Source organism: Ceratotherium simum, chromosome 15 (genome assembly GCF_057802395.1).
Source record: "Ceratotherium simum simum isolate JZ-2026a chromosome 15, ASM5780239v1, whole genome shotgun sequence".
Lineage (NCBI taxonomy): Eukaryota > Metazoa > Chordata > Mammalia > Perissodactyla > Rhinocerotidae > Ceratotherium > Ceratotherium simum.
The window spans coordinates 4,851,152-4,878,685 of NC_141914.1; the positions used below are offsets into that span (position 1 = coordinate 4,851,152).

Genomic DNA, 27,534 nt, shown 5'->3' on the forward strand with positions numbered 1-27,534 from the left:
AATCTGAAATTTCAACCTTCTGAGTTTTACTTAGAAGAAAAGCTTTGCTTTAAAAGCTATTTCTAAAGTCCTATTGAATATTTGTTAGTTCAGTTCTGACTGGCAGCTAGATGGTACAAACTAAAAAAAAATAATAATAACCCATTCTATTTGTTTCCTCTAAACATGGAAAAGTGGAATTGTCTGGATTGCCTCTATACTTTTTACAGAAACACCTGTTATGATAACACGTTAACTGTCACCATTGGCCACTTGTTCTTGGGACCAGTTCTTCCATTTTGTAATTTGTGCCTTGGTCCTAAATCTGGCAGATGCCCTCATTGTCCTGGCTTCTGTCTTGCTTTCTATTAAAACTTGTTTCAGAGTACCAAGTAATTGGAAACTTGCTGTGTTTCCAGATTTCTGTATGGAATTGTTAGAAGTATGGTATAACTGTGTTTATACCATTATAGCAGGTACATTCTCTCATGGACTGCAAAGGAAAAAGTAGGGGCGATTCTTTCTCCACAAATTCTTCAGTCTAATAATAGTGAGAGTAAACTAATATAACATTTATCTGGTGATTCACACTTCATAGAGCACTTGCATATACATTATCTCGTTTGGATCTAGCAACAACTGTATGAAGTGAGTATTATTATTATACTCTTCTTGGAGATAAAGGAACTGTAAATTTAAGTGAGGTTTATGACTCCAAAGCTCACAAAATCCCAAGTGAGCCTCTGAAAATTAACAGCCAGCCGTTCTGATTCCTGCCTTATGTGCTCCATTTCTGAGTTCTGCTCTGCTTTCTCGGGGACTCCTGGCCAGGTATCTAGGACTCTCGGTAATAAACGTGGAGGTGGGAGGAGGCCAGGGGGTGAAACGGGAAAATCCCCCAGACAGGAAGACCATCTCTTTCATCTCATAACCCATTTACCGTGCCGCCCCACCCCGTTCTTCTGGAGCCCCAGTACTGCAGCGCTTCGGCACTTCTGTCTTGGCCAGTTTCCCCAGTTGACTCCAGCTCCTGACTCCATTCCTTGGTCCAAGCTGTGACCCTGTTCTCTTAGTTCTCCTAGTCCTGTGTTTCACTGCTCCTGCAAGCTACACTGTCTATATAATGAAACATTTTTAAATGGTAGAAGTGTTACATTGGAAGCAGTTTTTAAGAAATATTCATCAGTTTAGTCTCCTTCTTAATATCTTTCCTGCAGAAAAACATCTAAGGTACAAAGAGTAAAGTATTCATGTTTTAATATGGTAATATGTTAATAATATGTTAATATTAAAAGTTAGGCATTAATGTGATAGAAAAGAAAGTGGAAGTAACAAACTTTTACTGATTCAGACTGGTTTTACCAAAAGTCATTACTGTGCATAGTCAATGTTAAGATTTCAGGTAGGTAAAGAAAGTAGAGTAGTTCTTCCCTTAGTTCTAAAGCATGTGACACCTGCTTACTAGTGGAAGGGTAAATTATACCAACAAGAGCAACAATGCCAGTGTTTTGTTATAAGAAGGCTGATAAATAAAATGATTATTTTTGCAATTCTCTATTTGCGTTTGTGTGTGAGAGAGAAAGAGAAATATATTGAACCAACAACTTTCTGAGCAGCTATTATATACTGGATACTGCTTTAAGCCCTAGAAATACAGTAATGAACAAAACAAAGTGCCAGGGCCGGCCCCGTGGCTTGGCGGTTAAGTGCGTGCGCTCCGCTGCTGGCGGCCCGGGTTCGGATCCTGGGTGCGCGCCGACGCACCACTTCTCCGGCCATGCTGGGGCCGAGTCCCACATACAGCAACTAGAAGGATGTGCAGCTATGACATACAACTACCTACTGGGGCTTTGGGGGGAAAATAAATATATAAAATCTTTAAAAAAAAATAAAAACAAAACAAAGTGCCAGCCCTAATGGCATTTCCACTGGGAGATGAGGAATGTGGTCGAGAGGAGAAGAAGGCAAAGACAGAGATAGACATCATGTTTCCACATGAGTACTTGAATATAATAATAATTTTTCTAAGAAATATTCCACAGCTGCAACCACAGCTGAACCACAGCACATTGGAGAACTGAACATTGACTCACCGTCCCACCAGACTTACATGGAGAGACCATCAGGCACTTGCTAAGAGCTGGAGAGAGAACATGGTGAACATGGAGTGTTCAACCCCCCAATCCCAGTCACACCTCCTCTCAATTTAAATTCAAACCAACAGATACTTAGTGAATACCTATTATGTGCTCCAACAGATTTTCAGTCCTGACTACAATTAGAATTACTGCAGAGCCCTTTAAAAATACCAATATTTATGCTCCACTTAAAACCAATTAAATCAGAATTTAGGGGCTGAGATCCTGGCATCAATATTTTTCCAAAGCTCCCTGGTGTGATTCTGATATACAGCCAGAGTTGAAAACCCATTTCCCATCAGGTGCGCAAAGGGAGAAAAAAAAAAAAAAAAAGTAAGAAAAAAAAATCCATCCATGTTTGTAAAAGGTAATACCTTTCTGGAATTCCATAAAGAAACGGGTTGTAGGGACCACCTCAGTGGCGCAAGCGGTTAAGTGCACGCGCTTTGCTGCGGCAGCCCAGGGTTCGCCGGTTCGGATCCCCGGTGCACCCACGCGCTGCTTGGCAAGCCACGGTGTGGTGGCGTCCCATATAAAGTGGAGGAAGATGGGCACGGATGTTAGCCCAGGGCCTGTCTTCCTCAGCAAAAAAAAGAGGAGGATTGGCAGATGTTAGCACAGGGCTGATCTTCCTCACAAAAAAAAAAAGAAAGAAAAAAAAAGAAACGGGTTGCAGGGGGAGCAAACACTTAATTTCCCTTCATATTTTTATCCAACAAATAAGCGTTTGTTGCCTCCTTCTGTGAGCGAAGGAGAGTTGGAAAAAGCATAAAACGTGCTCCTTCCCTCAAGGATCTTAAACTATGGTTAGAAATAAAAGACAGAGAGTTTAGAGAACTGCAAATATGTGTTCAAGGAATATCCCCAAATGGTGACAGACACACATAACCTGGTCTGTGAGTTCCCATAAGGGCAAAGGACACTTGAGAGTCAGCAGCTTTTCTGATGCAAGAAAACCATTCACCCCCACATGAACACTCAGTAAAACACTTAATATTAGTTTTGAGGCAGAAAATTCCCGCTCATTCACAAATAAGCAGCCCATTTCTTATTTAAGGAGTGGATGTTCTCGTTAGAAATCAGTGTGACCATCTCAAATGGCTGATCCACCTATTTGTGAATTGTGATACCTACATGCAGGGGCATACACCTCTCCAAAGACTTAGAACAGTCAGTGAATGTCCCAGTGAGACTTTTAGGAATAAATAGGAATTTATTGAGGAACATAATAACAACAAATAGGAATAAACTTGGGAAGAGAATAATAATTTTTCTAAGAAATATTCCCGTTATTGAAAATGTATGTAGTGATTTCATGTTATCTTATTTAATCCTCACAAGTATATAATGAGAAAATGAATCACACGTCACTTTTAAGTGACAAATCCAGGTTTTAAGCTTAAGTTGTCCAAGTCCAGTGTTCTTTCTCATAGCCTAGTGCTTCTGGATCTTAGCTACACGTCAGAACACCTAGGGAACTTTTTCAGAATTGCGGGGCCCAGCTCACCAGTAGTTCTTACAATAGATGGAGGAAGGAGGGAGAGATGGGGGTGGTGCGGCAGGGAAATAACATAGGTGCTTCCCCAAAAAAAGAATATTTCAGTCATCCTTACTGTCACCTCCTCTGAAGTGAAAAATAGAGTAGATTTTTTAATAGTTAAAAACTTTGTACACAGCTATAAAACTAGAGAATATTTATGAAGAGATAAAATAAGAATAGCGTGAGGTAACAGAGTTTTGATATCCCATACATACCAAATATCTGGCAACCTAACTCATACGTCACTCTCTTCCTACCCAAACCTTATTAAAATATAAATTAAATAGGGGCCGGCCCAGTGGCGCAAGAGATTAAGTGCGTGTGCTCCACTGCGGTGGCCCGGGGTTCGCTGGTTCGGATCCCAGGCGAGCACCGACACACCGCTTGGCAAGCCATGCTGTGGCAGTGTCCTGTATAAAGTGGAGGAAGAGGGGCCGGCCCCGTGGCTTAGCAGTTAAGTGCACGCGCTCCGCTGCTGGCAGCAGCCCGGGTTCGGATCCCAGGCGCGCACCGACGCCCCGCTTCTCCGGCCATGCTGAGGCCACGTCCCACATACAGCAACTAGAAGCATGTGCACCTATGACACACAACTATCTACTGGGGCTTTAGGGGAAAAAATAAATAAATAAAATTAAAGTGGAGGAAGATGGGCACGGATGTTAGCTCAGGGCCGGTCTTCCTCAGCAAAAAAAGAGGAGGATTGGTAGATGTTAGCACAGGAGTGATCTCCTCACAAAATAAAATAAAATACAAATTAAATATAATGTATTCTGAAGAAAATTTCTTTGAAAACATGGGCTCAGGCTTTCCACAGCAAGAAAGATCAAGTTGAATAAAACTTTTCAGAAGAGTCATTCCAGGCTCTTGCTAGACCATAGATTTGAAACCAGTTAGACTTGTATGGAAATTCAGAATCTACTGCATTACTGAAAGAGTATTTAATCTAAGCAAGATCTATTGCTGTCTGAAAAATTACTTGGTTCCATAAAATAATACATATTTGTAAAGGATACATCTATCCTAGATATCTCTATATTAGATGTGATATTATTTTCTCATAATATTCTCTAGCTACATAGAGCTCACTGAAAACATTTTTAAATGGGATGTTTTAATCTAGTTTGCATGTGTTTAAGTGTGTGTGTTCCAACATATTCTATGAATGGAGGGAAGGAGCTATATTTATATACACATGCAAAGAATGTGCATTTTTGGAGTTAGACATTTGCTAGTTTCCAAGGGAAGAAGGATTTGTGGGTGGTACTACTTTTCTGGGAGAAAAATGCAGCCCGTTCACAATTTTGTAGCTTGTGTAGACCTTTGGTCATCCTCTTATTTCCTGTATCTCCTAGATGCTTTTTGATCACATAACTTACTGAGATTTCTTTGGGCTAATTAAGGAAAGATGAAACTCAAAGCTGTTATTCTTCCTAATAATCACTTGGTATCCCATTTCCAAAGAAAGAAGAGTTCCTTCTCCTACCCAAGGTGAGTTCATTTCATCTGTAATCTATATTCTTACTTCCATTACTGCTGATTTACTGTAGGACAGACACCTTCAAGTTGGCCCTCTTCCCTAGGTATCTTCAGCCTCCCTTTTTCTCTCTACCATCTCCTTCCCCTCAACTTAAAAACATGCTCACACTTTTCGTCTTAACAAGGGTAGGGGTGAGGAGAAACTTCCTTCCACCTCCTCGCATCCAATTTCTCCTCCAGCCGCTTCCCTCTTTCTGCCCTTCTCTTCCTCCAATAGGATCTGCTTCCTATCCACCTCAGCCCACAGCTCCCACCACAAAGGTCATCTGCAGCATCCCTCAGGCACACCCAGTAGACACTTTCCTACCTCACCTGTCTTTCGTCACCTTACAGCAACATTTAATGCTATAGACTCCTCTCTCCATCTTGAATTATTTGTCCCATTGCCTTCTGGGACTCCTTTTGCTCCTGTTTTCTCCATACTCTGTGACTGCTTTGCTCAAGTCCTTTTGCTGGCTCATCTTCTGTCCATCTCTTTTTTTTTTTTTTTTTTTGGTGAGGAAGATTGGCCCTAAGCCGACATCCTTTGCCAGTCTTCTTTTTTGCTGAGGAATATTAGCTCTGAGCTAACATGTGTGTCCATCTTCCTCTATTTTGTATGTGGGCTGCCACCGCAGCATTGCTTGATGAGCGGTGCGTAGGTCTGCGCCTGGGATCTGAACCTGCGAACCCCCGGTCGCCGAAGTGGAGCAGATGAACTTAACTACTAGGCCACCAGGCCAGCTGCCCTGTCCATCTCTTAAATGGCCATACTTCCCAGGGTTTTATTCTTGCTCTTAATTTTGTCCCTGGATAATTTTGTTCATCCTTGGCTTCTGCCATTGATATGTAGGAACCAGCTTCTGAAAACCAGTTGTGCACATCTCTTCTTAACTCTGTTCGATGACTGTCATGTTGGTAGCTTGAAATTGGTGAAAGTGGAAGTGTTTATTCGATGGAAATCAGCAAATGCTGCAAATCAGGGGGAGTTTTTTTTGTTTTTTTTCTGAGAGCTAGTTTAACAGCGTACCACTGGCTTCAGCAATGACGTATATGCTGCCAATTCCCAAACCTGTGTCTCACACTTTCTGAGCTCCAGCCATTGTTTCCAGCTGATTTCTGGCCAGCTCCTCTTGAATGCCCAAATGGAACTCATTATCTTCTCCCAAACCAGCCCTCTCCTGCACTAGTCCATGCTTTGGCTAATGGCCCCACCATTCTCCTGTCATCCTTGAAGAAAGCCAAAACTTCTCTCTCCCTGGACCTTTGTATCTAATTGATTGGTATGTATATGTCTCCTCCTTGTTTCACAAAAGATTTAAATTAGCTCAACATAACAAGATAAGGCAGAATAATTTTCTCTCACAGTGATAGTAAAAGAGAGGATCTGAGCAAAAGAGAAATAAGCACAAGAAAGATAGATGAACTCAGAAGTGACATGGGTACACAAAACATATGCCATGAAGTCCAGCCGCTACATCCTGCCAATTAATTCAACAGCCTGAATTGCTCTGGATCCATCTTTGCTAGCAACCGAAATATCACAGCCTCCTGCCCACCCTTCCTGCCCCCAAACTTAACTGCTTTCCCACCCTCCTGTTCACTTCCCACAGTGCTTCCAGAGAGATGAATTCTTAAACTCAAACCTAATTCTATCACACCATCTTTCCCTTCAGCTTAGAAATTTTCAGTAGCTCTCCACTGCCTTTGGGACAGAGTCCAAACACACACCCAGAGGAAACCTCCACCTGAAAATTTTTGGTTCATCCTTTAAGATTCATCTCAGATATCACCCCCTGTGAAGCCTTCCCTGGCTCCCATAGGCATGTCTTCCACTGTATATCTATATACCTCATATATATCTATTTGATTCAATTTACAGTTGTTGAATGCCTTCTGTATGCCATGAATTGTGTTTGATATTGAGAATACAGAGTAAGACAGTCCTTGTTTCTAAAGAACTTGTAGATGAGAAAACATTTAAGCAAATTATAGAAAGTGTGATATGCTCCACACTATAGAAGAGAATGCAAGGTACAGCGATAAAGGGAGGAAGAAGAGGAGCACTGTCTCATAACATATATCACTTGTGTTTCTCTCCCACTGGAATGGGAGGCGTGTAAATTCCATGCACCACAGTGGGAAGTACAGAGTAGGTGTGTGGTGGTAGGTGTATTTTGGATGGATGGAGGATGGATGGATGGATGGATGGATGGATGGATGATTGGGTGAATGAAAGGAAATTGCAACAACTGCCTAAAATTATTTAGAATACTATTGAAAAATTCCAGTGATCCTTGCTTTCCATGTCATATGTTACCAACTTTGTTTAGACTTGGGCGAATGGGGGTGCATGAATATGAGCACATGTCTATCCTTACACTGTATAGGCTAAGTTCTTGCCTTGGGAACTTGTCTTTGTGGTTCAGCCAGTTTTGAATCTGTTAGCCTTCAGGAAGGAGCTCAGGGCCTAGCCTTCTCTGTCAGCGCTTTACTAAACACATCAAAGAAGTTTGTCACTTGATGGTTCATTTGCTCTACAGCTTGTCAGAGGCTCAGGCAAAAGGTCCGAGTTGAAAGATCTGTGTTTCTATGGTGTCTTGCTCAATGGTGAGGGGAGAATCCCCAGGGCTTCATCACATCACCAAACAATGCATCTAGTTGATCTTAGTAGATTTAAAAAAAAAAAAGCCCCACACCATTCTACAACTTTATAGTTCAGTTTCATCCACAGTCCAATTCTCTCTAATCTCTGAAGGCCTTTGTTTGTGCTGATATAAAAGTGTCTAGACTCTAGAACAGTGGTTCTCAGTCCTCACTTAAAAAAAAAAAAAAAGGGAAAAGCCATACCAGACTCCACCTCTGGAGAGTTAGAGTTAGTGGCCTGCAACAGGGCCCGGGGATCAGTATTTTTTTTCAAGTGCCCCAGTTGATTTTAATGTGTAACCAGGATTTGAAAACACTGGTTTAGAGTCAGGACCAGAAAACTTTATGCTCAGCCTGGAATTTGCTTCATGAGACTGCCTCCTTCTTGTCCTTCAGGGCTCTACCTAAAGGTCGCCGTCTCAGTGGGGCCTCCCCCATCACCCTGTCACTCAGAGCACTTACCACAATCTGAAAGTAACGTGTGTATTTTATGTTTTTCTCGTTTGTTATCTGTCCCTCCTACTAGGTTAGGGACTTCATAAGATATTTACTGGCATCTACTGTTGAGTGAGTGTGAGCTGTGGATCTAGGAATATGTGTGACTGCTGCTAGGCTGAATCCATGGGGCGAAGGAGCTGGAAGAAAGAGTCAAAGCAGGTGAAAGTTTGAAGGCAGGAAATGCTGTACTTAGAAGAGTTGCACAATGCTCTCAGTGGATGATGCAAGTCAAGAAATAGTTCTAAACTGCAGTGCCGAACATTGCCTACCCCCACCACTTCTTTACAAAAGAAAAACAAAACACCTTTTTATTCACAAAGTTATATATGCTTGTAAAAATTCAAACAACACTGCTAACAGTGAAACTTCTAACCTCCATTCTCCAGGAGTAACCATTGTTTATACTTCAGTGTTTATCATTCAAAGTATTTTATAATGTGTACACAAATAATATACAGGCTGGTTAAAATAGAATTGAACACTTTCAAAAATGTATTACTCAGTAACTATGTTGTATATAAATATGTAGTCAAAGCCTGGAGTTGCCCTATGGCAAGATACCTGTAAGGGAACCTCATGATTGAGTGCAGACTGCTTTTTCATAAGTTACTGAGTGATAGATATTTTTTTTTTTTTTCGGTGAGGAAGATTAGCTGTGAGTTAACATTTGTGTCCATCTTCCTCTATTTTGTATGTGGACACCGCCACAGCATGGCTTGATGAGCAGTCTGTAGGTCTGCACTCAGGATCCGAACCTGCGAACCCTGGGCCGCCAAAGCAGAGCATGCGAACTTAACCACTGCACCACGGGGCCAGCCCCTGAGTACTGGATTTTTGAAAGTCTGCAGTTTCTTTTGAATCACTGTGTATTTTACACACACACACACACGTACTTCACGAAAATGGGTTCTTATTGTAACTACTGTTAATGAAGGTTAGTTATTTTAGAGGTTAGTTCTCCTCCCAAAATAGAGGCTTAGATTTAAGTTGTTTTAAGTGGTGATAAATTTGGTAGTACCTTCTCACTTTATCAGTTCAGCTATTTGAAAACACGCTGGTTCAGAGGTCAGCAAACTATGCAGGCCAAATCCAATCCTTAATCTATGGTATTTTTTTTTTTGGCAGGGGAAGATTTGCCGTCAACTATCATCTGTTGCCAATCTTCCTCCTTTTTTCTTCCTTTCTCCTCCCTCAAAGCCCCAGTACATAGTTGTGTATAGTTGTAAGTTCTGGTTCTTCTGTATGAGCTGCTGCCACAGCATGGCTACTGACAGATGAGCGGTGTGGTTCCTTACCCGTGAACTGAACCCAGGCTGCTGAAGCAGAGTGCACCAATCTGTAACCACTAGGCCATCAGGGCTGGCTCCATCTGTTTTTATAAGTAGAGTTTTATTGCAACACAGCTGTGTTCATTAGTTTGCATATTGTTTATAGTTGCTTCTGTGCTGTAATGGTAGTTGTGAGTAGTTGTGACAGAGACCGTATAGCTCTCAAAATCTAAAATATTTACTATATCATTCTTTAGGGGAAAAGTTGACTGACTCCTATCCTGCTTGATCAAAAAGATTATACCATCAGTAAACAATCAGAACAAACTAACCGAGCCCAGTGTATGAGAATGTGTTGGTGGTTCTGGGGATTTCCATTTCTAGCTAAAGAAAGAGTGGACGTCATATGTCTGATTGCTTTTCATAGGCAGGAAGGCTGCCAGAGCGTTGGTAAGTGATGGGGTGGGGAAGGAGTGAGGAGGCATGTTCCATCTAGCTGGGTCCTGTCTTCCTGTCAGGCAGGTCAAATCTTCTCCCTTTCTATTCTTTCCCCTCCCAACGGGAACAGTACTCGTTACAGAAATGGCCAAGGTTTCCAGAATACCTGTAGGTTGGATCCTTTGAATTTAAACCAGTCTGCCCTGTCTTTGCTGCCAAGCTTCATAAATTATTTGGCTGAACAATTAAAGGGCTGGGCGCCTTGTTGAATGCTGCCCCAGGTGCAGTGGAGTGACCCCCCCTCCCAACCCCCCAGCCACTCAGCATGCAAAGTAGAGGACCTCACACAGTGTCAGCTGTGAGGGAAGCACTACAAGGCCTTTGGTTTTCATCTCCACCAGGCTTGTCTGTTTCCCCCATCCAAAATTCTGTTGGAAATGCCCCTCTATGGAGATTCTGTTGCAGATCTTCCAGTGTACATCTTCTAAGTGTTTGCATGGCCAGCTTTGGAAAGGTGTGGTGCCATGACAGGTGGAAAGCGTCATGGCATGACAGGCTCACCATTGGTCTCGGATGAGTGCCTCCTTCCTGTGGCGCTGCTGGTGTGTGAACTCACAGCTGCTCTCTTGGGTAAATCATGTACAGACTGGCCCCGCATTTGGTCTAGAGTTAGGGTGAAGCATCCCTTGCAAGTTATGAATTATTTGGAGGTTAGAGTGCCCTCCTTCTCCCTCCCTTTCTTTTTTGCATTCCTTGCAACTCCTTGTTCAAACCATCTGCCCACCTACAGAAAGTAGGTGTTAATACATCATGTCCTCGGTGAGCATTTGCTTGTAAGCTTCTACGATTTAGGCTAGAGTAGCCGTTATCATGTGAGATGTGCATATTCACATTTTCTAGAACCACCACTTCCTACCTGCCACTCTTTGCTTTCACAAGATTTGTACACAGCTGTACACTCTCTTAATAATCCAGAGATGGGGATGGAGGTAACCAAAAATTTGAATGACCTGTATAGCTGAGCATAAATAAAGCTGAGTCAGTGTCTGACTTGCACGACTAAATGTTTATCTGCCCATTGTACGGGTGTGATTGGCCTGAATTTTTAATGATGAAATTGCAGAATTGGGAGGGACCTTGAAGATCATCTAATTGTACAGGTGTGGAAAGGGCCTAGAGACCTGGAGTGACTTGTCCAAAGTAATGAAGCCTCGTCCTTTAGGCCTTCAGGCCAGATGGCCTAATCTATAGTTACACATCCCACCCATAAGACTTCCTCTCTAAAGCATGATTTAAACAAAAGGAAATACCAGAAATTTCAATTTGGGTTCATATTGCTTTCTCTGATAAGTATGTGTGTGTTCTGGGACTCTCTCTGCTGTCTGCAAATCAGACATTCTTGCTGGGTTGCGTCAGAGTCCAGGCGACATGATTGATGAAGAAAGGGCAGAGGAGGGATGACGTAATGGCTCATGCAGCATTTACCTGCGAATTATCTAGCTGAGTACTGCTCGGTGTCTGTGTGACTCATGTGCTGAGGCACTGCTGTCCCTGTTATTCAGCACTGTAGCCTCACACTTACCTCACCCTGTTTCTCTCCTTTTCTTGCCAGATCTGATTAGAAGTGCTTTTGTTTTAAGCCCATGTGTATGAAGCCATAAGTGGACTTTGTACCAATGACCATGTGGAGAAAATAAAAGAATGTTAGAACAGACAAATTACATATTGACTTGGTCAAATCAACTTGATGTCTCTCTCCACTGAGTTCAGTAAATGCTTACGTAGCACCTACTGTGTGCCCTGTACCGTCGACGCTGATTGTTTTCTTCCTTACATGGCTATTTTGGCTCTCAGCTTCAGTTCAACAAATTCACAGCAAACAAACCTGCAGCAAATACCTACCTGTGTCAGTGACTATGGCGCATGCTTTCACATGCACTTTTTCTTGTAAACCTCAAAGCAGTTGCTGCTTGTGCCCACTTTAGAAGGGAGGACACTGGCCCAGTTCACCTAGCTAATATGTGTCAGAATGGGGTCGGTATCCTCATCTTTTGATGCCAAGTACAGTACTTTTTCCACTATGTCACAAATGCCTTTGATTTATGTACTAAAGGAATTTTTGCAAGAAAAATGTCCAGTTCTCTCAGGTTGGTTTTCATACTTGATCTAGTGTCTGCCTCTGATCTTTATTTATCCTTAAGATACTGGAAGTCAAGAGACTAGGCATAAGTATATTTATTGAACAATAACCACTGAAGGTCTGTGGTGGAGTTGTATCATACGAACACTAAATTTGCATGAATTCAACTACACCTGCTCAGCAAATGAATATAAAAAGAGAAGGAATAAAAGCTTACATTGTGCAGACAAGTCTACTCAGGTTATGTTCCAGGAGTCTATGCCCAGGAGTGAACCTGAGATAGAACACGTGTATTGATTTTTCTTACTCCGTGTCTGTTCCCATGTTCTCTCTCAGAGTGAGCATCTTGCCTTGCTCAGTGTCCTGTTTTGTACAACATGCATCCTAAACAAAGCCAACTATTCCATCTTGTATTCAACCAAAGACGGTAATCTATGCCAATGCCAGAGGAAAACCCACCTGGGTTGGGCCTACTGAGAGACAGTATGTTGGCTTCCAGCGTGGGACCTTCCTAGGGGATTTTCAAGGTAATTTTGACACAACTTGATTTTTTTGGCCTTACATATTCTTTAACAAAACTAAACCGCAAGTAAAATGCAGCTTGTGTAGGTTGATATTGGCTTGCATATAATCAGGCAGGGAATTTTTTTTTTTAATTTTTATTTATTTATTTTTTTCCCCCAAAGCCCCAGTAGATAGTTGTATGTCATAGTTGCCCAGCTTTCTAGTTGCTGTATGTGGGACGCGGCCTCAGCATGGCCGGAGAAGCGGTGCGTCGGTGCGCGCCCAGGATCCGAACCCGGGCTGCCAGCAGCGGAGCGTGCGCACTTAACCGCTAAGCCACGGGGCTGGCCCCCAGGCAGGGAATTTTTGTTGAGGTTGTACTAAAACTGTTTTGGACTCAACAACATTGTATATATTGATGACTAAACATACCTTCCATTTTTTGTGTGTTGTGCCAGGTTGGAAGGATTAATACCCAACAGATCAAATACTCACTATGTCCATAAAAGAATTGCATTTTCACTGAAACCAAGGGAGTAGAACCAGCAGAAGGAGAAGTGTGATGGGGTCACCAACAGGGTGGTGGAGAGAGAGAAAGAATCAAGAAAACACCAATTGAATTTAGCGACTGGTGACCTTTGAGAGAATAGTTGTGATCAATCATAAGGTCAGAATCGAGATACAAGGAGTTAAACATCATCTAGTATCGGATCAGTATGGTCAGCAGGATATCAAGAATCCAAGAAAGGGGTAGCAGGAATAGAGGGCACAGGGGCTGGTAGTTGAGTTTTGAGGACCAGGGCTGGGTGACGATAGCACCTAAAAGTTAGGATTTGGAGGTTAAAAGCAGAAGCACATGGTGTCATCAAGAAGCATTCTGGCTTCTGAACTTTTCCGAGATTCCCCCTATGATACTGGTGGGGAAGATCCAGCCACCAACAGAGTTGAGGCAGGAGAATCAGAGGTGTCTACTGGCAAGCATCTTCTCATGGCCTCGCACCCATTGCATATTGGATTTCGTGCAGTTATTACTCTTCTAAGTAATTAGGTTCTAATTTGCTTGCAATTTGGGAAATCAAGGCTGGCTCTGTGCAAGGCTGTCACTGGGCTGGGGAAGAGGGTGCCAGAAGTTAACGTATGTAACTGGAGAGCCAGTAAAGTTTCAACTGTTAAGAATAGAAAAACCAACTCATTCACATATACCAAACCTCATCATATTCAAGGAAGTGGACTTAAAACCAGGGCACCTCCCTTGCTTTCCTGTATTTGTGTAGCTAATAGCACCTTGCATTGTTAAAAGTGAAATCCTGTTGGTGATAATTTTCTTTCTCGCACATTGCTTATTTTGTATTTTTGACTCACTCTTCAGTGTGAACTACAGGAGACTGCCTGACTACTGTCACTAAGAAACAGGCTGCCTTGGAGAAGTTGCAGCTGAGAGGCCAGGGCACTCAGCTTAGGACAGGGTCTCACCGAGGGCCCCTCTACCCCCACTGTATGTGTGCAAGAATCCCCTTGGGTGCTCATTAAAAATGTAGATTCCAGGGCCCCACCCTAGACCAACTAAGTATAAATCCATGATCAGATGTGGCTCAAGAATATGCATATTAATAAGCACTCCTGAGGATTCTTATGAAGCCTAAAATTTGAGAACCACTGATCTAGGAAGTGTGTGTGTGGTATAATAAACCAAATTCTAGAAAAGTAACCTTTTAACAAACCAAATTCTCATCATTCTAAAGTTAAATTTTATTAATATAAAATATAGGCAAGCATATTTGTTTTGATGAAAATTTATAAACCTCTTTGAAACTCTTAGGAGAAAAATATAAATACAAAGTACGTGCAAAATGTTAGCAGTAGAAATAAATTAAACACTCTTGGGTGTGAGGAAACAGCGATTGTTGTGAATTCAGAAGGCTGTGTGTTTTTGAAATTTCTGTCATTTCGTGAGAAGGGGAAGGGGTGACAGGAGGAAAGGACACAAGGAGAAGCTTTCCTTGGCTTTGAAGGTCCTAGTCCTTTGTTCTTGCCTCCAAAATGCAGCTGCTTCCTACTCACAGTCCCTTTGCCACAGGCACAGCTGTGTCCCATTTATTCCCACCTCCACTACTGCCTTTTCAACCCTTATGCACCAGAACTAGGATGGAGAATAGTAGAAAAGAGAAAAGCAATTTGATGAGAAATAGAATTGAAGTTTTGTAGAAAAGAGGGAGGCAAGGTTTCTGGGTTCTAAAAAGACCTGAAGCCTTAGACCAGAAAGCCCTTAGCCATAGATCTCTGGGTAAAACCACGTGTTGTAGTTATAAACTGTGTGAGATGTAGGTATATTTGGGGAGTGCTAGGGGTAGGGTCTCTAAGAGAGACTGGCTCCGGTTCCACTGCCCCTGTTGAGGTAACCTCAGAAACTAACCCAAACTAATCTCTCCCCAGGCCCTCATCTGATCTTTGGCTCTTATTTAAATTTTTTTTTGTTGTCTTTGAATTGTTTCCTTTGTATAAGTCATTTCCCTAAATACTCCCAATTTCTTCTTGATAGGAACTGTTATGTACTTCCTCTGAGTACATTCACCAACACACTTCTTTCCTCCTTCCCCATAATCATCATCACTACTATCCACAGATAGATAAATTTGAGTCCCACCTTGCACCCTTTTTCATGAGACGATCATCTGAAATTTTCTGCTCTAAAGGATCCTTTTTAAAAAAAATATTTCTTCCCCATAGTCATGGAATCCATTGTTCAAATCTCAGACGTTTTAGTGTTGCCCTTTTTATTTTATATTATTAAAACTCAGCTTTGGAATGATAAGAATCCAGCTTGTTTATCTTATGTCTTCTCTTCCCGTAAGAAAATTCCAACTTGGGATGCACTCAACCCTTAGCGTAGTGACTCCTAGAATTTACTACTTAGATTAAGAAATTAAAGCTAAGGGCACCTGTTCCTGATGCTGTTTTGAATCAGATAACCAAATTAATAATTGCAGCATGTCAGCCAAAGTAAGCAAGTGTTCTTGATAGGTAGAACCATGATGCATTGTCTTGAGCCGTTTAATTACTAAATCACTGCAAGCTCTTAAAATTGAGCTCTCTAATGTGCATTGTGAGGGATTAAAACAAACAAACTTGTTTTTAAAGTATATTTGGTCTTGTTTTATGTACTATTTGTCCAAAACATGAGCATATTCATCTTCTTAACTCTCAGTATCACTGGCTTTCTTAGTGCCTTAGCTGGTATTTTTCATATGAGGTTTACACCATCTTGTAACCCATAATTTTCCCTGACTCGCTGTTTCTTGGGTCTGTGGCATTCATTAGCCTGTTGGCAGATGTTTGAAATGAGAAGAAAAGGAGAAATCACCTGTCATTTTCTCCTCTAGAGGCCTCACTTATTCTTCCTATTTTCTCTTTATGAGCGAGCGTGAGAGTCAATGATTTGAGTCTATCGGATTTAGCCTATCTTTTACTTATTGAGATCAAAATATCTCATTGCCTGAAATTTTCTATGACTAGAAGACCATGTAGAGCAGAGCCTTAGTGACATGTCCACAGAACTGATTTTCGCCGTGTTCACTGATGCATTTTGTATGAAATATCAAATTCTAGAAATCCATGCTTATACATCTCCCACCACAAAACGGTGGGGCAATGAGAGAAACCAAATCATAAAGAATGCATAAGTCGGGCCGGCCCCATGGCTTAGCGGTTAAGTGCGCGCGCTCCGCTACTGGCGTCCTGGGTTCGGATCCCGGGCGCACACCGATACACCGCTTCTCCGGCCATGCTGCGGCCGCGTCCCACATACAGCAACTAGAAGGATGTGCAACGATGACATACAACTATCTACTGGGGCTTTGGGGAAAAAAAAGGAGGAGGATTGGCAATAGATGTTAGCTCAGAGCCGGTCTTCCTCAGCAAAAAAAGAGGAGGATTAGCATGGATGTTAAGCTCAGGGCTGACCTTCCTCACAAAAAAAAAAAAAAAAAAAGAATGCGTTAAGTCCAGTCAGGAGAAACCAATAAGATATCCATTATGTGATGAAGAAGGGAGTTAGGTGCAAGATACATTGTCAGTTGTGTGCCTGAGGCACAGGGAGGCCTAGAATTGGCCCAGAATGTATACAGATTTTGCTCGAGTTGCAATTCAAGGCCATCTTCCAGAGTGCTTTAAATCAGACAAGTGCTTCACTGATGGAAGCTGGAGTGTTGTACAGGCAAAATGGGCCTTGTTGCTTTGACTGCCACTGTTGTGAATTGTAATACAGGATGGACAGAAGTCATTGGGGAAAATGTATTAGTTGTCTGGTGGCAGCAGGGAGTTGTCAGGAGCTGGCCACTAAGGGAGTAGAGATAGATATCTGTTGGTGAGCAGATTCTCATGGCCTCCCACCCATTGGTTATTGCAGTAGCGTGGGGTTATTAGTTTTCTAAGTAGTTAGGTTCTAATTTTCTTGCAGTTTGGGAACTGAGGCCTCCCTGGGGATCAGGGGTTGGAGTTGGTTTCCCCAGTACAACTTTGCATGGGACCTATATACAGGGTGTTACCCTTCTCGTCTACTAAGTTGGCATAATATTTTCCACCTTCCTGATCTTTGTACTAACATAATTACAGTAAATTGCTGCTGCTCTTGGAGATAATCTCTGTTTTCACATCTGGGTTTAAGTCTTTCAGTAAGCTGCTTAAGCAGTAGGGGGGAAAGAGCCTTTCCATAAAGTTACAGTCTTTTCCTGATAAAGGTAACTCCTCCACCCCTCCTTCCCAATTAGATCCCCTGCCAGCAATAGCATAGACTTGAGCCAGTGCCAAATGTTTTAATACCCTAAAGACTTATTTGATAAAGGCTATGCATGGCAAAGAAAAAAACAGCTGCAGTTCCCAAACTAAAGTTTTCCAAGATTTCCATGTGAGATGCAGCCAGAGCACCCTTCATCTAATTGCTACCACGTGTTTGCTCTAGTCATTGGTGCCCTACAATTCTCATTCTCCAGCACTTCTAGAGATTAGAAATTACAGGAAGTGCTAGCATGTCAAGATGGAAATCTACTCTAGCTGCAGAGAATTTGGTCTTTGACAAAAAGAACAATGGCAGAGACCAGGAACAACTGTGGGATTAATACTGTGATCTTTCCAAATAATTACTAAGTCGTTATTGGTCTGTTAGTCAGCAGCATTCAGTATTGTACTTCATTGTTCCCTTAATATCTTGCATGTGTTTGCTAGCCCTGCTTCCCTCATTGCTGTAAACTCCAGATAAGGAAAGGATTATTGTCTTGCTCTGGCCTTTATATTTTAGGTGGAGAACCAGCATAGCACAGGAAGTGCCAACACTGAGTAGTTGTTGGTATCTGACTCGATGAAGCAAAATGATTCCATAGATCTCTGGGCATAGGAGAGATTAATTAATGATTAATAACTACAAAATACTTAGACAATTCAGAAACCTAAACACCTATAAATACGAGAAAGAGAGATTTTTCTCTATTTGACTAACAATGATTTTCAGATCTCATATATAATGATAGTTTTAGCCTCAGCAGCCGCCAAACCTTTACCATAGTTTCTAGTGAATAATAAAATTGACTAGTTTATGGTAGACTCAAAAGGAAAAATAAAAGATCTATGGCCATTAAATATTAGAATGTCCCTGAATGAGAATTCAGATTGAGTGCTGGTGACTGAATTGAGCGAGGCCTGTTGCAATTTGACCTCCCAAGCCTTTGCTTCCTGTTAGAAGAAATTAATGGATTTTAACCAAACCTGCAATATTACTTAAGAATATAAGATTCATCTTCAGGGCTGGCCCGGTGGCTTAGCGGTTAAGTGCGCGCGCTCTGCTGCTGGCGGCCTGGGTTCGGATCCCAGGCGCACGCTGACGCACCGCTTCTCCGGCCATGCTGAGGCCGCGTCCCACATACAGCAGCTAGAAGGATGTGCAACTATGACATACAACTATCTACTGGGGCTTTGGGGGCGAAAAAAAAAAAAAAGGAGGAGGATTGGCAATAGATGTTAGCTCAGAGCCAGTGTTCCTCAGCAAAAAGAGGAAGATTAGCACGAATGTTAGCTCAGGGCTGATCTTCCTCACACACACAAAAAAAGATTCATCTTCAGTTTATTTTCCTGTTGTCCTAAAACAAAGTGACAGCTAATATAAATTTCCACATAATTTTTCAGAGGAAGTTAGAGCTCACAGTAGTAGTAATAATAATGATAGCATTAAATGCAAGAGCAAGATTGCCTGCCCTGTTAGCAAGGTGAGTGCGCAGAGGCATTAATGGACCATGAAAACTGGAGAGCTGGGGTGACGTGGGTCAGAGCTAACGCACAAGCAAGCACAGCACTGTATAGGGTAGACTTTCATCACCTCCGCCACACTGAGCCTTTTCTCTTGATAGAGCAAGCTCTTAATTTCCCCAGGTTGTTAATCTGGCACCTTTCATGAACATCAGGGTACACTTTGGAAAATAAAAAAGCAAACAGCCAAAACATCCAAGTGTTAAGAGGGAAAGAAAATCAACAGAGGAAATTACAGTAGCACTTGATATGGTGGCACCTATTTGTTGAGTCATAGGAGGTGAAGATATTTGGAAGTTTGCAGTTTTAACAGTCTGTCTCTAAGGCAGTAACCAGAGGTCTTGGGAGAGAAAGTGACATGCATATCCTGCCAAAATTTAGCTATGGCCTTTATATGCATGTATGTCCACATTTTCCAAACTAGCCTCTTAAATGTGGATGAGAGGCAAGTGATTTGAAAGTAAAACCTCTTCCTTTCCCCATTGCTTCTGCTGTTTGCCATTTCCTGTCTAACATTAGTTACCTTTTCTAAAGGAATTGGTGCTTCCTGACCTGGTGTTGGTCCTATTTGTCTGGGATAGTCCATCAGTTGTTAAGACACCTGCCATGTCTTTTGGAATCTAGTGTCTCGAGGATTGAGTACGATACCAAGTTCTCACTTTCTTTTCTCTCTCTTGTTTTTTAGGTAAGTCACCTGATTGGAGGAACATTTCATTTGGTGGAATTTTCTGTTGGGTAAAGTAGTACTATTTTTATCAAACGAGGTAGGTAAACTTTCATTTTTGTGATTTCTCAATCTGTATTTTCCATGGCCTCCTTAGTGTACTATGTCTCTAAGGTAAAAAAAAGAGAGAAAGAGAAGGAAGGGCTGGGAAACAAGGGAGAAGGCACCTAACTAAGTATGTGTATTCGTCAAAACACAATTGACAGAGACTTCCTTCCATAGCTGTTTCCATCAGTTTTGCCCTTTAGAACTTCAGGAAGTGGAAGAGTTATTATATGTAATTGTATTTAGAAGGAACTGAGTTTACTGCAGAGATTCCAACCAAGCTTAGAACAGTGGCTTTCCAGTTGTGTTTGATGAAAATCTGGCATTCCTCAAAATGTTGCTTTACGTCTTGGGGAAAGCATTCTATCTTATCAGAGAGATTTTCTTTTGAATCATAGTTTTAAGTCTTCAGATATTTGTTCATTTTAAAACACAGTTATTATTTACAAGAAACAAAATACACAATTTTGGAAGTACGAAACCAGGATTCTGTGGCACAGAGATGGTACCAGTGCTTGTGGTCCATAATAAGAGAAGATCGAAGCCTCGAAGAGGGAGCATAATGAGACGGAAAAAGGGGCACATCATAGCATCAAATGGCTTCTCCCTGATGTTCCAGGTCTTTTCACTAGTAAGAAGGATATTTGATAAACTTTCTGCAAAGGTAGGTGAGTCATGAATCCTAGCAATTCTTTTTCCCTTGTGGGAAGGTTTCTCTTTCTGTAGAACTAGGCACATATTGATCTACTGAGTAACAAGCAACCAGAACCTAAAAAATCCTACTCCCAACATCGTGCCTTTCCCAGTGTTTCTTCACTGGGAACTTTATTGTATGTTTTCTTCTAGAGATTAACTTAATAAAAAGATATAACTTAAAATACCCAGAGAACCAGTTGGATGCCACATTGCTTTGACTCTCCTACTCTATTATCTCTTCCCTCTCCTCAGTTTTAATTTTATAAACTAAATACCTGGTAATGAGTAGTTAAAAATCCTGTTAGGACCATGGAACATTGGCATTTATTGTTGCTGATAGGGAAAGGAGTCACAATCCTTGGATACTGGATGAAGCAGTGATAGGATGACATTGACATTCTGTTAAAACAGTTTAGTGGTTGAAGCAAAGTTCCTTCTAGATCAGAAGGCTACCCCATCTCTACCCACATATAGACCCCACCCCACAGAGCTCATAGGGTGGGTACCATTTTCACTCTGCAAAGCACTGTGTTTTTTGTTGAATGAATGAATAGATGGATGAGTAGATGAATGGATGAATACATATATATTCATATTAGACTTTTTAAATCAGAGTTTTAGTATTTTATTATTAGAGACTTAAAAAATGGAGAACTTCCCATTTTAGTCACAGTTACCTTGTGTTTGGCAATATATGATGTTGTGTGGATGCTTTCTCATATTGAGATTCTAATAATTCCTATATCAGTAATCATGTACCTAAATTGAATTGCTTTTGAAAACCTTTGTGGGGTGATAGGTGGGGAACAAGGCATGAATAGTATCCTTTAACTCAAAGTATTCAAAAAACAATTAAAAAAAAAACAAAATGTTTGTTGATTCTATACTTGAGTTGGATTTTTTGACACCTTCATCTGTCTTTATATTCCAAAAGGGTAAAATATCTAAAGATCCTTTCTGGTCTTTTTATATCTTTACACTAGAAAGAAGATTGGTAGAATTAAGATCTTGTCACCCATTCATAAGGTCTGCTAGATATGAGTTGTGTAAAAATAAATTAATTTCGATTCTGTTTTCCCTTTTTCTTTCCTGAGAATCTCTCTGGTTTTCTCATTAATGTCATTAAAAGCCCAAAACCAAGCAAAATATTCTACCCCCCAAGATTGGTCATCCAAAGAATACTCCAGCATTCTAGTATAGTATTTTGGAACTTCAGAGAAAATCAGTATTTTGAAGAATACATGTCACTTAGTAAAGGGTAGGAGCGTCTGGGAATAAGAATCCTTCCTAATACCATGAAGACTGCGAGACGTTCCGATGTTTTTTATTTTTTTAATTTTTTTTGTAAGGAAGATTGGCCCTGAGCTAACATCCGTGCTAATCCTCCTCTTTTTGCTGAGGAAGACTGGCTCTGAGCTAACATCTATTGCCAATCCTCCTCCTTTTTTTCCCCCAAATCCCCAGTAGATAGTTGTACATCATAGTTGCACATCCTTCTAGTTGCTGTGTGTGGGACGCGGCCTCAGCATAGCCGGAGAAGCGGTGTGTCGGTGCGCGCCTGGAATCCGAACCTGGGCCGCCAGTAGCGGAGCGCCGGCACTTAACCGTTAAGCCACAGGGCCGGCCCATCAAGTCAGTTTAAAAGTAGGAATCAATGCTCTTGAATAGTCACAGCACAAATAAGATAAATATAGTAAAAGCTCTAAAATGTTGTACATAGAGAAACAAGTTTAGCTTTGCTGAATGAATTTAATTGGGAATACATGTTGGAGAAAACTAAGAACACTAATGACACCTTTAGAAGCTTATAATTTACTCATTCTATTATTTTTAATTCTATTTCCATTTCCTCTTTCTAAACTTTGTGAAATTAAGAATTCTTAATCTATCTGTTCTGTTCTTCCTCTGTGCTATCCCCAACCCCTGATAAGAAAGATTGATGGAAGAAAGGAGGGAAGTAGGAAGGAAAGGGGTGTGTGTGTGTGAGTGTGTGTGTGTGTGTGAGTGTGTGTGTGTGTGTGTGAGTGTGTGTGTATTATTATTAACTGTCTTGGTTGTTTTTTGTCTATACAGAGCTATTGTGTAGTCCTCATGTACTTTAAAACTTTATACTAATATGATAAAATGTATTAATATTTAAAGAAAATTTATTAAATTGTTATGTAATTAAATACACATTATTTTCATTTCTATTCTGTAACAAATGAAAAATTATTACCTGAGAAGATATGTCCTATAGTTAATGGAATTAAAATCTGTATTGGAAGAACTTTTGTTTTTACTTTATATAGTACAAATTGCTATTGTTTCTATCAGATTTTCACCATAAATTAAGTTTAAAGATTACACTGAGAAAAATAATTTATGAAGATATTTGTACTATAGGAAAACCTCCACCCTCTAGAATCTTTGAATGGTGATTTTGGGTAATAAAATTTTCTCAATACTTGGAGGCCCCCCCCCGCAGCAGCACCATAAACTCCAAAACTTAAAATACCTATTCTTTTAACTGGTTTAGATGAAAATTTTTCTAAAATATTTCCATTTACTTGCCTTAAAAGAACATATGCTGACCATAATTTAAACTTTTTTCGGTGACCCAAGGTCATCATTCAGTTCACTTCATTTCAGCAAATGTTTATTTAGCACCTCCTGTGTGTGATGATCCCCTCAGGACCTTTGGATACTTAAGTCTGTTTATCACTGTAGCAGACAGCTTCTGAATGCTGTATTTGAGGGCTATGGGGTCAGCTTTTTCTAGCTTTTCTGATTTCCTGGCTGTGAAGACCGGCAGACTCCTGTGAAGGTGCCTCACCAAACCTCCCTCCCTAATGTGGTACTTCTGATTTTCTGGCAGCATAAAGGCTAAAATAACCAGCCATGTGAATATGCATATAAAATAAGAGCACACGAGGAAGCTCTCTAATATGTAAAGTCCATGAAATTTGTAGATTTTGGCTGCTCAAGAGTCCTTTTTATCTTTTTGCTTATTTCTTGAATCTCTTGAGTTCTAACATTTTAGATACGTGAAATGTTGCTATAAATTGATGAAGCAGACATCTCCTTTATCCCTTTTATTAACAGTGCTTCTAGGAACAGATTCAGATTTTATGACGCCTCAGTCTATGTCATCCAATGACCAAGGGAGAATTAGTCATGTCTAAAATATTGATCACCATGTTTCCATCTAATTATAGTCCACAGCTTCCTTATGAACGATTTTATATTTGCCCGAGATTTGGTTTCATTTTGAACTGTAACAGAGACCTTTAAATGGATTTTTATCAGTCTTTCGAATTCGCAGTTTGTGATATTACATATAGATGCGCGCACACACACACGCATGTATATATCATAGAATTCTTAATAAAGACTTCGATAGCAGGCTCATTTTGATATTATCTTTTGTCAAATTGATGTATCCTGAGAATGCCTATAATTAAAAATCAGTATTTTCAAAATGGTTGTTAAATTATATGGCTCTATCTGATTACCAATTAAGCTGAAAATGAATTGAGTGCTGGAAAGGAATCCAACCCAGTCTGTATATTATACAGAGCTGAAAGAACTAATGTGTTAGATCAGCAAAGGTTTCTAAGGTTCTGATATAGACTGGAGCAGTAAAGCTAGAGGAGGTTTTTATAGCACCTCCCAATGACCATGTTAATCATACCTGGACTGCAGTTACCTCTCCGGTTACTAGTAACAGTCAGTCAGCTCATCACATCCCTTAAGCACCTGTTTATCCTCTTTAATCCTCTATCGTATTTATGTGCTCAAATCCACCTGGCACCCACCTTACCAAATGAGAGCAAGCAGCAACACCATACTAACCAAAAGATGAAGTTCCTCTGTGTGTACTTTGTGTCACCAAGCAGCAGGTACACTGAGATCAAGTGTGAGTCAACAAAGAATCTCAGAATCCTTGGATTATCTGCCATTTAAAGTTAAATTGTGGTATTTTGTTCTACTTAACGACAGTAACAGAGCCTTTTCTTCTCTAAAATTATTTCTAGACTTCTTGAGTATAGCTATTGACTATCTTTCCATTTCTTTTCTATTTAAAAGTCTTCTCTTTTTAAACGGTATAAATGGAAGCTGATGCGTGTTTGTGTAAGAGTGTATTCACGTTCTATAGGATTATAATCTTTCTTTCCAGCTGTTATCACAACATTAAAGAGTAAGAGAATTTTTCATCATATTGTCGTCTAACTTAATGGCTTATTTTCATTTGATTTTTTTTTTTACTCACTTGGAATTTATGAAGAGAATTCCAGAAAGCTACAGTGGTTCTTTTTTTCAGTTGGAGGAAGTGGCTAGCGTGAGATTGAGGGCAGAGGGAGTGTGGCACAAGGAAATGGCTTTACAGCTCTAGATATTATCTGCACTTTTATTTTCTGAGTGATATCTCCAATTCAATAATTACCCTGCATAGTAGCCACACAAGTTTTCTTATTCTCTGGAAAGCCTTACTATAATTGAGAATTTTGCTAGCATATCACATACCTTGTAATTTTATTTTCTAAGGTTATGTGGCATTTAATGTCTTCATTTCCCTGTGCGGCCTTTTAAAAGCCTTGTATCTTCATTTATTTTATTGCTCCCACACCCTCTTTGTATTTCCAATAATTCTTTGCAGTTTACTTTGCTATTCTGCAAATAAATCATTAGCACATTTTCTAAAAGCTGGGTCATCTCACTTATGGTGTAGCACTGTGGTTTCTTACTAGAAGACAAGTTTACAGCCAGAAGCTGTTAAGTTCAAAATCTGTACAGGTTTACACTAGAAAGCCAAAATATTCTCTCTGTAATCACTGAAATTCCAAAAGAAGATAGATGCCATCAGCATAGAAACAGACTCGATTTATTAAGCTCTGGGTACTAAGGCCTGAGACAGAGCATGTGAGAGCCCACATTGCTCTGGCCATTCTTTCTTGAGGACAGCAGACGGGGTGGTATCTTTTGCCAAGGTCCAAAAGATAAAAATATAAACAGCCAGGAAGGTAGTCTCTCACCCTGTTCTCAATGAAAGGAACAGCAAGTTAAAAGTGAATAATAACTGATAATGTTTTATCAAATAATCTTAAAGTGTTTTAAAATTATTTATTTTTGATGACTTAATTTAAAATTTACCAAACCAGTATACAGGTTGCCATTTACTTACTAAGAGCTATTTTATTAGAAGGTAATGAATAATTTTGAGTTTTCTTTGTGTCATTGTGCTCTTCTTTCAAGGCCTGTCGATTGCCTAGACCTCAAATCCCAATGCTAAGTTCCCCAGCTTACTGTTCTCACCTAGAAAACTAGGGAACACACATCCCTATGTTACTGCTTTTCTAGGCATCAGACGTAACTGTTAGAAGTCCTTGAGTTTCTGGTGACACACCTAGAGCTCTCCTTCTACATTGCAAGTTCATTCTTCTTTGGAGTTGCTAAGAAGTGAGACTTCAGCTTTTGTGCCCTCAACTAGATCCTCTTGGTTCACTGTTTCCTTCCAAGTTAGGCATCCTTACTACCTCTACTCCGGAAATAAGCTAATGGTGCATAGGATTAGGCAAGAAGCTTCAAGAGAAAAGGAACCCTTTCCAGAATTTCAGAATTGCCTCACTGGAGAGAAAATTCTATAACATTGTGGGTTTTTTTGGAGAATCTAAGTGGCAGAAAGAACAAAGAGGCAAGCAAGGAGCTATCTTGAGCTCTTGACTTGGAAGCAAGACCTGCCTTATGAGCCCATTTTAGAAAAGTACTGGGTTTCTGTAAAGCAGTGCTTTGAACAGAGTAGTAAATTTTATACTGGGTATCTTGGTTGCTCGTATTTTTAAAATCTCAGAATCGACATAAAGATAATTCGATAGAAACAATGATTTGCAGGTTAAAGAAAGAATATCTGATACTTTATGAAACTCTGATCTTTTTAATGGTGAAGGAAGAATAGCTTGGACGCTAGGTCCCCGTGTGTGTGTGTGTGTGTGTGTGTGTGTGTGTGTCTGTGTCTGTGTCTGTCTGTCTGTCTGTCTGAGAGACATAGAAAGAAAGAAAGGAGGGGAAGAGAGACAGAGAAAAGAAGAAGAGAGAGAGACGGGAGAGACAGAGAGAGAGGGGAGAGGGAGAAGACATGAGACACACGTGGTTATATTCATCTCTTTTTTCCACAAAACATTTGCAGTAGCTTGGAAACAAAACATATAATTAAATTCACATAGGAGATTTAAATAAAAATAGAGAGAGAAGAAGAATGGTATTAGAATAACTTTGGGTCTCTCAGAAATCCTACAGGTCTTTTGATTCAGTTGCAGGAGCATAACATTAAGAGGGGAGTCAGGGCACAGTTCTGTTCCGAAGAAAAGAGCAGGCCCTTCATTGGTCCTCCCTCCATTGCCAGCCCATGTTGAACCAGTGCCAAGTCCACTCGCAGCCCTTGGGCTTCACCTGGCCTGTGCATTCATTCTAGTTCCTCTGGCTCTGCCTGCATGCTAGTTCCTTATGCTCAGCCAGAGTGGTCATTCCGTTGCTTTGGAAAGGCCTGCAGTTTCAACAATTGCACATCCAGTTACAGGAACAACATTGGGCAGGATTTTTGAAAAATCGCATGTGCATCTTATATTGGACTTGAGTATTCAAGAGGCCTTCATAACATCACTCTAAGTTTATTCTTCTGTTGGCTTCACAGGTGCTTCCATAGGACAGACATAGATGAGGGACCCTCAGAAACTGGCCAAGCACAGGGGAAAGGAAAGTGGGAGTGACTACATTCTGCTTGACTCAGCTGTAATAGGTAGAAAACCTAAGGATCTTTTTCTTCAGTGATCATCATTTCTTTCCATCATCATTTGTTTCCATGGTTATTTCCCACTGCCCAGTTGTTATTTGCACTTCTTTAGAAACATCAGTGAGTGAGCCTTAAGAGGCAGAGAGTTAAGGTGCTATACCATATACCAGAGTCTGAGAAAATTCGGAGTTTTGGACTGAGGTCCCACCTCTGAGCTCATGCTTTTTATTACACTATATTTGGATGACGATCTGACTAGATGTATTGTAACCACTGCAAAGGCAGTGCAATCTCTTGCTTCCTAGATTTCCACTGGGGGGTTTCCTGTTGTTAGAGTAGC

The 27,534-nt window shown here is 40.7% G+C and overlaps 1 protein-coding gene across 4 annotated transcripts in view; it reads left to right on the forward strand.

Moving 5' to 3' along the window:
• CMSS1 (cms1 ribosomal small subunit homolog) overlaps nucleotides 1–27,534 on the forward strand; it is a 357,534-nt gene that overhangs the window by 173,324 nt on the left and 156,676 nt on the right. Inside the window, exon 2 of one of the 4 annotated variants that reach the window (XM_087439499.1) lies at nucleotides 12,499–12,689. The exons of the other annotated variants lie outside the window; for them this stretch is intronic. The gene's annotated coding sequence lies outside the window, so the exon portion shown is untranslated. The remainder of the gene's footprint in view (nucleotides 1–12,498; nucleotides 12,690–27,534) is intronic. 4 annotated transcript variants of the gene reach the window in all.